Here is a 13375-nt window from a genome sequence, read left to right as displayed (position 1 = left end):
CAGGACAATACTAAGTAACTACAACTGTATTACAAAGTTGTTGCTAACCTTAAGGGGCAAATCTAGCCTAAAAATTATCATGCATTATCTAAACAAAAAAAGAGCTATTTTGTCTTGTGTGCACCCACGATTTACTACTATAATAATTGTGTTCATGAAATAAATGTTTTATTATATATGAATACTCTAACATTAAGGTCCTTGCTATTTCTTATTTAAGAAAGCAAATACGTTGATATCAATTTTAAGTAATCCTACCTGTGTATTGACAGGTATGTCAATAATCCATTGCAAAACTATAATTTTAAAGCATTAAAATTAAGGGTTTTTTTTAAAAAAATAATTTTTTAAAACATTTATTCAAAATTTTTTTACAAAATTAAATTTTTTAAATTTATTTAAAAGTATAATTTTAAAGCATTATTAATGAATTTTCATGTATCTTGATTTACAGAATATTTATAAATCATAATCATGCATACGAATCTCAACTGAATTCTTCCTATGAAGGTAATTGTCATGTTGCAAAAAAAACTTCTAAGTTCTGTACAGCAGGTTTAATGTCATTGGTAACTGATGTTGTTTCTATAGGGTCACCTTTAAAACTGAAGTATGTTGATTTTCTGATTTTTGTTTGATTCATTACAAAATAGCATAAGCATCTAAGCATCATCATAAAACTGACATTTCTGTTCTTGTTTAAAATAATTATCTGCTACATCTATAACAAGCGTTATGATATCTTCTATCAGAATTTCAAAATCCGTGCATTTTAAAATGAGAATTTCATCCATTTTATTTGTCCTTCCCAAAACACTTGTTCCAACTTACACCTGTATCATTAACTAGGTGCAGGTAGTAGACCTTAAATGTTTTTGGTTCAGACAAATACTGTTCTCTCACAAATTTTATGTAGGGCCACATGGAGTGTCAGCCATCCTTGGGAAAGCTGACTGGTTGAAGTAGATTACACTCTCTAGTTAACTGTGCATCAGCTGACTTTTAATAATTGTACATAATGCTCATGAAAAATGCAAATTAATCCAACCTTCCTTAGTCAGCAATGAAACAGGTTTAAATTAACCCAATTGCCACATGCTACATATAAACAATCGAACATTCACTGTAACTGAGCATGCAATAACTTCAGATTATCAGGACTTGTGTGGAATACCCTGAAATCCACCTACAGAGCTTTTTATAAGACTTCACTGACTAATTGTTTATCAGGATGTGATTAGGAATTTGCTTAATTCCATGACATCATATGCCTACTTTGAGTTTAGAAAAAAGATTTGTCAGGAATAAACACAAACATTCACAAAAAAAAAAAAAAAAAAAGATAATTCCTATTCTGAAGTCTACTAGTTCAAGGCAAGTATTTAATAAGCCCCTAAATTAAATAAATGGTTCTCATTATTCTTTCTCCAGGTTGTGGGCTAAAATTATAGGATGATGTGAAAACTGAGAATGTTTACTTTCAAGTAGTATGATGGCTTGTTCAGACGTGAAAACTGAGAATGTTTACTTTCCAATAGTATGATGGCTTGTTCATGTAATGACACTTAGTGAATTACAGACAAAACAGTCTTTAAACCATACCATTTTTATTTCAATTCCTCAAATATTCTAATTATATTTTCCATGGTAAAAATAAATTATCTATTTTTGCAAATAACATGACTAAATTTTACATCATGCTAGATATAATGCCAGAGGGAATTACTCCAGTGAGTAAATATGCAGAGTCATAACTCTAAATAATCTTTTATAATAGTGACTGTAGCGTGCACAGTGTGTTCCTACAACTCTCTAAGTCATTAGTCACCTAACATATCACCAGAAAAGTTCACCTATAACCTTGCTTCAGCGTATGTCAGAAATAAGCAACTCAACACTTACAGTTTTACATGTAAGTCTGGGTGAGATCTTCAGAGTAGGAAACTCCAGTCATACACATACTTTGAACATACCTAACATAGAAAATTGATTGGCACTTGGCACTGCATATTAGCCACTGCCTCCAACACTTCATTTAAAATCTTGGGAGGACAGAGACTGAACATTTGCTTGAGGTATCAGAGAGATTCTGAAATCCTCCTCAGTAGCAGGACATTCAAACATGCATTTGTCACTATCTCTTAGTGTCTTTGGTTCTGTATTTTATGGGGACCATTGTCTTATCTTCCTGCTGAAGAAGTACTACATCACAGGCAAAGAAAACTAATTAGAACATGGATGAAACCTGAAGGAGAGAATACAATTTTGAAATAAAGTGATTCAAACTGAACTCCAGGATGTCAAAATCTCTCCAGTATTTTCTATTAACTAACCATTACTTAGCACCACAGGAGCTGGGTTCCATTTTGCATCTCACACATCTCAAACTTTTGACTGACATTCAAAGGCTGACCTTTTCAACACCAATCTCACAAGTCCATTTTTGATCTCACTTCAATTCCTTTTTATGATGTAGAAATCAAGACTGAAAATTTTACTTATTACACTTTAACAGCTATTTTACAAGACAATGTTTAGAAATGCATCACACTAAATGCATAACTGTATGTTAAAACTCTTATAATTAAAAATGTTCGAGGCATGACTTTAAAAGCATCCTCTAAAGCACTGCACTCAGCACTGAAAAGTTGATATCAACAAATACTAAAACACTACTTTTTCTGAGTATCAGCTCAAAAGTTTCTAGACTTTTACAAGAAATCGCCAGACTGAAAAATCTTTGCAAAGTCAATCAAAAGTTAATAAATGTCCCTTGCCTTCAAGAATTCTGACACAGTCCTTGGATTATGTAATTGTGTAACACTTCTCTGCCACCCCCAGGCCCAATCTTCCTTCAGCTTACAGGAGGCATCTGCTCTGGAAATGAATCAGAGGCTATTCGTAAGGCTGTAAGGTCTATTGTACACATGACATCTCAAGTCCAAGTAAAAACAAAGAAAATATGAAGGGAAAGACGCTTCAGATCAGATAGCAGGAAACAGATAAATGCCACTCTTGGGAATCTCATTCTATTTTTATTACCAATGGTAAATATTTCTGTGTTCCTTTTATCCTGCAGGCTCCTAAGCCTAATTTGAACAAGCACTGATTAGTCATATTTGTAACCAAAATTAACAAAATCTGTTCTACTATTACCATACAAATCATGAGGCAAAAAACCCCAAACAGTTAATTTAAAATTAAAGTTCTACACTTGTTCCAGTTAGACTTCCAAAGATAATAAAGACCAACTTCTTTATCTCAGTACTACTCAACTTACTACCCCCAAAAATTTTTTAAAAATTAGCATTTGTGGTGCTTAATTGTGGAATTACAATATTCCAGTACAGACCACAGAAAAGCCTATGAGGAAATTAAGACTTCTGTCTCTGGAGCAGGGCTTCATGACACAAAACAATTCAGGCAAAAAGCCATACACTAAACACCAATGAGAAATCAAGATGTTTAATCATAGAAGACAGGACTGAAAGCAATCTCAAGAGTTTATCCTTTTCCCTGAGGCAGAATCAACAAAATCTAAGGCAAATACCTGGGGACATTCATATAACCTGTTGTATTAAAAAAAAATAAAAAAATCACAATTTAACTTATTTTACACAATCAGTGAAATAGACATCCTGTTGTCAGTAAAAAAAGGATGACAGACTTAAGAGTACCACAATGCATTCACAAAGGTGGCACACATACCTACACAGGTAATCTGAACTACAGAATATTCGATCATTTGTTCTTACAAGAAATAGTCCAAATTTCTGATGCTTCTTTTTTTTTTCCAAAGTAATTTTCTCAGTTTAAGGAAACAAAAAATAAAAAGGACAACTCAAACAATGAATTCCTCTGTGTGAAATAATGCTTCTTTGCCCAGCCAATCCTTGTTTTGTACTTCTGGCTTCTCAGGCAATTTCTTCTCCTTCCCCTCTCTGGCCTCTCTCAGAACACACTTCCCATCCGTTCTCATCTCTGAACTGCTTTCCTTGACTGTACAAGCAAATACACAGTATCTTTTTGCCCTGGCTTCTTGATAAAGTTGTTTCACAGCTTTTCCTTTATCTTTCTTAAGAGCATTTGTATCTGCCCCACCAGCTCCTTTATCCAATCACTACAGATCAGTCATTATTTCATAGAACAATAAAATGAATCTGGGTTGGAAGGAACCTAAAAGGTTCATCCTCTCTGCCATGGGCAAATAAATCTTCCACTAACCCCATCCAACCTGGCCTTCAACACTTCTAGGGATGACGCAGATACAATTTCTCTGGGCAAGATTGTCTTACCACTCTCTCAGAAAGAAATTCATTCCTAAGACCTACTCTAAACCTTCCCTCTGTCATCTTAAAGCCATTCCCTGCTGTCCTAGCACTACATGCCCCTGTAGTAGCTGCAGATCCCCCTCCAGCTTTCACAAAATGCCCCACTTAGGTACTGAAAGGTGATATGCGGTCTCTCTCCAGTGCCTTCTTTTCTTCTGATAAAGGCTGAACAATCCCAATTCTCTCAGACTGTCTTCACAGGAGATGTGATGATCATCTTAAAGAGTGGCTCCTTAAAAACCTGTCTTCTCCCAATTCCTACCCTTCAAACTCCATTCCCTCCCCATCTGTCTAAGTCCAGTTCCAGTCCACTGCTCCTTCTCCATATGCTCACCCTTCCACCCATCTGCAGTTTCACTTCTTGTCTTTTACACTCTCAAATTAATCTGTATTGTGGATAAGCAGAGAACGGACAACGTAAAACTAAGAGTTTGTATATCTATCTCACTGCTTAGAACTTTTAGAAAAGCTCTGTTGTGCAGACAAAATTTTTCAACAATAGTGCCTACAATCAGGGAAATCAGTTAATGTTTTCAGACACTAATAATCTGCCCAATTTTTAAAAGCTTTTCAAGTGGCAATAAAATACATATCCTTAATGTAAAAAGTCATCTCACATTGAAATTCTGAACTCCTTTTCCCAAAGAACAGCAATGCTCCAATTTCTTGAAAAAACAACAGAAATAATTTTTTAAATTTTTTTTCCTTCATCACAACCCTTAGAAGCCTGTGAACTATGTTCACTTTAAACATTATTCAGAGAGTAAATCAATAAAGGGCATTCACTCAACATGGAAGGTTTGGGCCCAAACGACTGAAGTTTAGCAAAGTCAGAAGTAAAATCATTGCCTTGAAACAGTACATCAGTAATCAAGAAATTGAGAGGAGAACCAGTCCTACCTACATGCAAGGAGAAACATGCATTCGTAAAATCAGCTAGTAACTCCATTTAGCAATGCTTCAAATCCTTGTAACTGCCAAATTTTAACAGGATAAATGAAGTTGTACTATGCTACAGGCTATGCCTCAACATGAGTTTTTAAAAGAAAACCAGGAAGAACCAGCCATTACTGAGCATGGCAGCAGAAAAATATCCATTTTCCATTATTTCAAAAGAAGAGGAAAAAACTGAAATATAGCACCCACAATTACATTACCTTACTCTTAACTACAAACTTAGCAAACATATCACCAAGCAGATATTAAATTTACCCTTCAGAAAAAAAACAAAACAACAAAGTTGGGGGGGGGGGGAAATCAAATATTTTAGATCTTCACAAAGAATTCCTCAGAAGTTCTCACTAGTCTTATTAGAATCTCATCAAAACTTTTACAGCTTTTAGACTACAAAAACCAGATTCCAGATTATTTTTTCTACAGAATTTTTTATAGTCAGCTCCTGGACATAGCATCTGGTAAGGACCCTCTGAATTATTCCTCCTATCCTCAATATCTGAAGAAAAAGCATATCTGAAGAAAAAAAGAAACACATCTGAATGGAAAATAACATGAAAGAAATTTGGACAGTCTTATTAAGTCATAAGACTTGAAATCAAAATTTCAGAGACAGAGTATTTGCAACCTCATCTTTTCTGATGTCAGCATAGAAGAAAGACTAAGTTCAAACACGAGAGACAGAAATTGCGTTATCACAGATATATGTTTGTTATTCAGTGAGCTTGAGGGGGGAAAAAAGAGATAAAAAAGTAGTACTAAAACAAGCACTGAAGTATTAAGAAATGTCAGAATTATGGTTGGTCATACCCATATTTTAGTTCCTTGTGCATTGTGATAGCCATTGATTAAATGATCATGTACCATTTCTTGTTATTCACAGGATCATTGCCCCATATGTGGCATATGACATACATCTCATGAAACACAAACTTACAAAGTACAAGGAGGTGCCTTATTTGGAACATAACATTTTTACTAAGTAATTTGAATAAAACACAGTTAATAAAACCAATTCACTGAGAAGATTCACATTCAAGACATCTTTTGCTAAGAAATGACATTTATGAATATCAACTCTTCTTAAAAAAAATCAAAACCTAAACCACAAAAACCAAAACTAACAAAAAAAACCTTCCATAAACATACTCTCACATAAAACCTTCACAAGATAGAAAGGATAGAAGTAAGTAAGACTAAAGTGCTACTTATTCTGCCTATTCCATAAAGTACTCACAGCCTCTGAGCCATGCTTTGAGCATGATACAAAAAGCCATAGAGGAAGAAAAAAATTCTAGAAGTTCTTTGCCTAATACAATTCTGCATTTGGGCCTGGACTTCCTACATCCCTGAAGCAAATTTCTAGCTAGGAATGCACTTATTACACCTCAGAACAGCCTTGCTTCACTAACAGTCTTAGAGGAGCCTGACAACTGACTGACATCGCAGTGGTCTGAACCCTGGGCGCAGAGATGGACATTCAAGTACTCTACACCAAGTGCAACAATCATCAGCTCAGGATAAGAACTTTATACTCAACAATTCCAACCCAAAGCTTAGGATACTTCCAACAGGAACTAGAAATCCTACAGAGTAACAGTAACATTTTGTATCTGTGTGTTCAGTGTTGTAGCTACAATATTTAATTGCATGAGGTATTCCAGTTACAATCTATTCCCTTTCTCTCTTCTCCCTGATAAACTTAAGAGATAGATGATGATGCTTTTTTTAGGTTCTCAAGACAGGAAGTCTGTTTTTTTCCCAACTGTTGGCATGATCAAAAGAATTGAAATTTAATAGATGTTTAAGGCCTTCAGTGAAAACCCATTCTATACTTCTTAGGGCTTCAGGAGGAGAAACAATGAGCCTAATAAATACAGAAGTGTAGAACACATATTACCACAAATGAGGCCAACAAAAACAATGCTATGAACTTCCTAAGTGCTGTAAAGTAACTTTAAAAATCTGAGTAAAGCATGTCACAATAGATAAGATTTATAAGCTTTTAAAATTCACTATTTTGGTTCCATTTCAGCCTTTCATCTATAAAATTGAAAACATATTTTATAGATGTGCAAAAATAAAGCTCTCTGATGTCTGCAAAGCACCTTATTTTGAGGTAACTCTACAAATTAAAATATGAAAACACTTCAGCCTTCCTGAAGGACTAGGATGTACACAGCGGGTGACAAAGCAGCAGGCTATACACTGAATGATTAGAATATGAACTACCTTATAAGAGTATAGTGGTCAGCTGGCATTTCCCATGCACTGCATGAGGCATTGAACTGGGGCTGCGAGGTTAGGGTTGAATACTGTGCTGCAGTTAAAGGCTCAGCTCCTCAGTCTGCTGTTTCCTTAACATGACTCCCTTATTTTGCAGCCTAGGCTTTTCTGACACTGTTCCTCTAAAATGCACTGCATGTCTACATGTACACACTGCTACAAAAACCAAAGTGCTTCAAATCAACCCACTCCAATAAAATGAAAAAAATAATTATCTACTCATATAAAAATAATCTGACATCTCTGATTATTTACATTTAAGACTGATACAAATTCTAAAGGCTATAAAATCAACTTTTTCTAGAATTTTTTATGACATCAACATGAGAACTAGTCTTGGATATTCACCTTCTTTTGAAGTTATTTGTGTAGACCAAGTAATCACCTTAAAATACAGTATCAACAACCATGTTCAATCTGACTGGAATCCCTTTTAGTTTCCACACACAGTTGGGACAAAATCCTTTCTTCTCTGCCTTTTGCTGGGGTGATTTTCCATGGTTAACATTAGGGTCAGGAAGTAAAACACAAATCACAGGTCCTGCACAATCTCCTCAAACGCAATTTCCTTACTCATGGGCTGTCATATATGTCAGTGTAAAGCACTTCTTCCACACCTTCTTCAGGGGTCGGGATCAGCTACTAAGAAGTATATTTGCAATACAAAGAAAATAAAAATATAAATGTAGATGAATTATGTTAAGGACTCTGATATTGTTAAACCCTTGTTTTCTTAATTTCAAGAATACTTTTTTTTTATTAAAAGGGATCATTATTGTACAGTGTTATTAGCAATAATACACAGGAGTAACCAATTTCAAGCATTTCCTTGTAGGTACCTCTCTGCAACTGAGTGTTCATTACTGCTGATGCTTCAAAACCAGAAGCTAACCTAATGTGAACTACTTCTAATAAAGGCAAATGAAAAACAAGATCAAAAATAAGCGGTATGGTACTGAAATGGCCATTTTTTCAAATATTAAATATTCTTAGTCTTTTGTGATACTAAGTAGCCACCCTAATGCCAGAAAATTCTAAAGCTATCACTACTCTTCATTTTTCTGTTTAAGTAAGCCCATAGTTGTTATCCAAATTACACACATTCATGAATACTACACAATCCTCTAACATCATTTCTAGAAATCATAAAATTGTGAATTTGAAGACTTGATTTCTTTCCTAGGTCTAGATATTCATGATAGAAGTACATTTTTTTTCTCTCTTGTTATGGCAATTATTCAGAGACTTCATATGTGTTGTGCAATTTTTATGAAGTATTAATATAAATGTGATATAATCAGTTTAACACTTTGTAATATAATAGACATGGAAGTCCAGTTGCCACTGAATATATACAAATAGGAACAGGAACTCTCGCTCAGAGCAATTCATATTTTTCACCTAGTATCCTCCAAAATACAGTTTATTTATACTGTAGAGGACTATATACATGAAACACTTAGGATTAAAGTTATATTACCTTAATAATCACACTAATACAACAACACAAACAAAAAGCTCATGTCCTAAGGAAATTACTATCTATGACCTTGATTCTGCAAGAAGAGTTGCATGAACATTTATGTACATGGAGTCTCAAGCATAAGGTTTCACAGGGTACCTATGCTCTTATGCAGAATAAGGATCTTCAAAAAGGCTTAGGTATATAATTTTGCTTCTCTGATCCTGTCTATTGCTTCCAAGTCAAAACTAAAATGTTGCAAATTTTTTCTAAAAATATTATTTTACGGGCATGCCTGTAAAATGTATGTCTTGATTTTTAGTAAGTATAAACCAGCTTTTATCAACAGAAAAAGACTTCAGGAAGAGGTTTTTGTTGGAATAAAGGTAAAATTTAGATAAAATGTTCAAGAAGTTGAGAGGAAAAAAACAACCTGTACAGAAGAAGAAAATTCAAAATGCACAAAGCAGGAAAAAGTAAAAAACAAAATATAGAAATAAGTGTTTTCCTCTTTTTTATAAAATAATAATTACAACTAACATCTTGAGAATAATTAATTTTGTATTTCTATAACATTAATAAAATAAATACAGTGTCCTTAAGCAGCTAACTGTTATGATAAACACTGGACCAGTAGAATCTCCTAACATTAGGGATAAAGCAGTATGAAAGTGCCACAGGCCTGTTACACACAAACACACACAGAGTCTTAAATATGCTAAAACATGCAAACCAAAAGAAAAATAAGTCCTCTTAAAATATTTCAACTTTAAATATTTCGGTAAAACTACTGTGATCAAGTAACTAATTCAAGATTAACCACATATGGCTGATAAGAACAAACCCAAAAAACTAATTACAAATAAAAATAGGCAATATCTTATATTTCCCTTTATAAATACACGTATTTTTCATTCCAGAAAAGTGCATCCATTACGATTAAAAAAAAATCAAAATCAAAACAAACAAACAAACAACACAAAAACTTAAAAAACAACAAACAAAAAAACCCGGTGCTGTAAACACAACCCTGGCAAGATAAACTTGACAGGAACTGTGTGACTACAGTAGCTCATTTCCTGCTCATATCTAGAATATTTAAAGCAAACCTCTTTAAATGAAAAATCAGTCAGAAAAGTTCACTACTGTTAGCTTAACAAACACATTCTTCTTAGAACAGCAGCTGAGAGAAGAAGCGACATAGATGAAAGAAAAGCTAGGGCTGTAATGTCGCTTCCTGATGATGAAAACTACCCAAGAACTACAACTACTTCTGCACAGTCCTTTCTTTCCTGTAAAGCAGAGTTACACTCGGTCTCCACGCATGCTACAAGGCAAAAGCAAACAGCAATTCCGCTGTTACACACCGAGGTGGGGACAGTTAGAGACCACTAGTGGCTCCCTCTGCATTTCACAAAGTTTAAAAATAAAAAGCTGCTTTTTTGAACTGTAAATGGTTCCTCTCCACGCACGTAGGCCTGAGGCCCTGTTGCAAACAGTGTCTAACAGGACCAGGCAGCACAAAGACAGGAATGGGAGATTAGTGGGAGGAAGGGAGGCCGGGATTGGGGCTCAGCAGGATCTTCTGGCTTTTTAAAATTCAAACTGCTCCCTGACCAATACAAATCACGGACACGCTACTGACTACTACACGGATTTACAGCATTAAAAACACGCCTTCTACGTGACAGCTATATTAACTTCACCCTCTTAAACATGTATCAGGGCACGAAGGAGGCAGGAAAGCAGAGTTTTATTTACAAGACTCTGAACACAATGCACCAGAAAGTTACTATTAGATATAGTAACCATGCATTGTAACAACAAATCTACCTGAACAACTAGCAGACCTGCTAGGAATTTAACAAATTATGTAATATCAAAAATAGTTTGCCACTAACAAAATTCCTTTCTATAAGGATGAAAACTTTGCATCTTAAAATTACCCACAATACGTAATTTCTGTAGAAGTATTTTTACTAGTTCACAGGGTGTTTGCTTAAATGTGCCGGAGTTTTTAGCAAAACTTACAACTCTACCACTTACAAGTCCAAGATTTACTTCATTGTAAATCAGCTACCATTTATTTACAAAGACTGAGACTAATAAAGAGTCATTTTCAAAACACATTTGACCTGTAAAAATGACACTTAATTACATATTCAAACATCATGGACACAAACAACCAATAACAACCTTGGGATCTCAAAGTGATATAGCCTGGCAAGAAAATATGAGACTTTTTAAGCATTCCTCACATTTCACTTAAATAAATTTACATTTGATTCTCAAGTAGTTTGATTAAGATCTCATCTTCACCTTGGTCCCTTAAATGTCATAAACACAGCACTTTACACACGATCCCTTGCTTGTTTTCCGTTTGTTAGAAGCAGAAAATGGTATTTCTTCTTTTAACATATTTGCCTGCAACGTATACAGCGCACAGACACCAAAATTGTGTGTAGTACCTGATACAATATGCTTGCCTATCTGTATTTCCTGGATCTGCAGGTGTCCACGCTGTGTCAATCATCCTTCAAGCACTATTTTATGCTATAAATATACTAAGTCATTAATACACTAATCAATAATGTTATTTAGAAATTAAACTTCTGCAGATTATAAAACCAAAAGCACTTAAACTTTTGAATGTTCAGAACACACTCAGTTAAAAGAATAAGGTAACAGCAAAGAGAAGTGGCATTTTTGTTCCTGAGTATTTACATTGTCTCTCCTCCCCTGTGCCTCCACTTACTCCTGGCCCACTTTAGAGGGCTGTCTTCGTTGGGACCTCCTTCCTTGCCCTAGGTGAAGTTGTAAATACGGCAAAGGATCAGTGCACATTTGCGACTAATTGTTTTGTTTCCTCCTCCTCCTGCTCTTTTCGGGTTGAGGCCTGTCACTGAGCAGCCGCTTCGCCTTTCTAATCCCCGAGCTGGAGTAAAGGCGCTGGCCGGCGGGCCTGCGCCCTCCGCCGGGCCTGGGCCTCCCGGCAGCCCAGCACGAACCAACCTCCTCCGCCAGACCCGACCGAGCAGGAAGGGGGGCTGCGAAATAAACACCTCCGGTTGCCACTTACTCCCCTCTACCCCGGATAACAGCAAATCCCCTCTGCTCCTGGCAGTGCTGGGCCGCTGGGCTGAGAGGCCCGGCCCGCTGCTGGAGAGGGCAGGGAGGGGAAGGGGAGACAAGGAGGGGGATTACCTGAGCAAATCGGCGTCTGAATCCAACGAGAATCCGAGAGAGGGGGAGAGAAATCCGCCCCCCTCCCTCCTCAGAGGAGCCGCCGCCGCCGCTGGGCCGCCGCCGCCGCCGCGGAGCAGGAGGAGGAGGGGAGATAATATAACAACAATAATCCGGGCCGGGAGGGGGGCTGGCTCCTCTTCCGTCTCCTCCTCAGTGCAGCGAACATGTAGAGCCGGGGGGTGTGCGGCCGAGGCAAATCCCTTCCCCCCGAGCCTGCTTCACAACATCAACACGGGCCGGGCCGCGCCGCGCCGAACCGGTTCCGAGTCGCGCTCCGAGCCGGAGCGAGCGGAGGGTGGCCGAGGGGCAGAGCTGCCAAGGGGCCGCCGCCGCTCCCTCCGAGAGTGCGAGCGCAGGAGGGCGGGGAGGGGCGGCCTGGGTACGGTGAGTCGGTACCGAGCGGGGGGGCAGGGGAAGAGAAGGGCGAGGAGGAGGAGGAGGAGGAGGAGGAGGAGGGGGAAGGATCCTGTGTGTGTCTCTCTCGCTCCCTCTCAGAACAAAATGCCGACCGGAAGTGCAGCGGCAGGAATGACTCCCTCCACCGGCGCCAAACACCAGCAACCTCCCCCTTCCCTCCGCTGCCTCCTCCTCGCCGATCGCTCCCTCGCTCCACCAGCGCCGCTTCCGCCGCTGCAGCTGGAGGGGCTCCCTTGCCTCGTCTTTCCCGGCAGAGCCTCCCCAACGTAGCTCCTCTCCATTCCACACCCCTCCGGCTGCTGCACGACTTTATTTTTTTTTTTAATCTTTTTTGTTGTTGTTGTTGTTTCCCCCCTCCCCCCTGCCTTTTGGTGCGCGGAACGAGACCGAAGTTTACGCTTAAGCCTGCGCTGAGGATTTGTGACGAAAGGACCGCTGGAAAAAGAATACACGTTTTGGTGTTCATTTTTTGTCCTGCCTAAGCATGGTGGGGAGGACGAGGAGGAGGACTGCAAAATCCTGCCTCGCAGAAGGCAGACCTGGAAAGGGGCCTTAAACTGAATCCTCAAAGGCGGCAGCCCCTGCGGGTGGGACACTCGCTGGAGTTACTGTCGCCGTTCATGCCCTTTCTCGATGGATGCGAGAGGCCGCCCCGCAGGAACCGAAACACCCGCTGCTC

At 38.0% G+C, this 13375-nt stretch overlaps 1 protein-coding gene across 8 annotated transcripts in view; it reads right to left on the bottom strand.

Annotated features, from left to right (window-relative positions):
- NIPBL (NIPBL cohesin loading factor) overlaps window positions 1–12344 on the bottom strand; it is a 141220-nt gene extending 128876 nt beyond the window's left edge. For all 8 annotated transcript variants that reach the window (XR_004500431.1, XM_015652701.2, XM_015652706.2 and 5 more), the window contains exon 1: window positions 12238–12344. The gene's annotated coding sequence lies outside the window, so the exon portion shown is untranslated. The remainder of the gene's footprint in view (window positions 1–12237) is intronic.
- Between the last annotated feature and the right edge of the window lie 1031 nt (window positions 12345–13375).

The sequence above is a fragment of the Parus major genome, chromosome Z, assembly GCF_001522545.3.
Source record: "Parus major isolate Abel chromosome Z, Parus_major1.1, whole genome shotgun sequence".
Taxonomy (NCBI): Eukaryota; Metazoa; Chordata; class Aves; order Passeriformes; family Paridae; genus Parus; species Parus major.
Note: the sequence above shows the minus strand (reverse complement) of the source record. Positions and strands in the feature narration are given on the sequence as shown.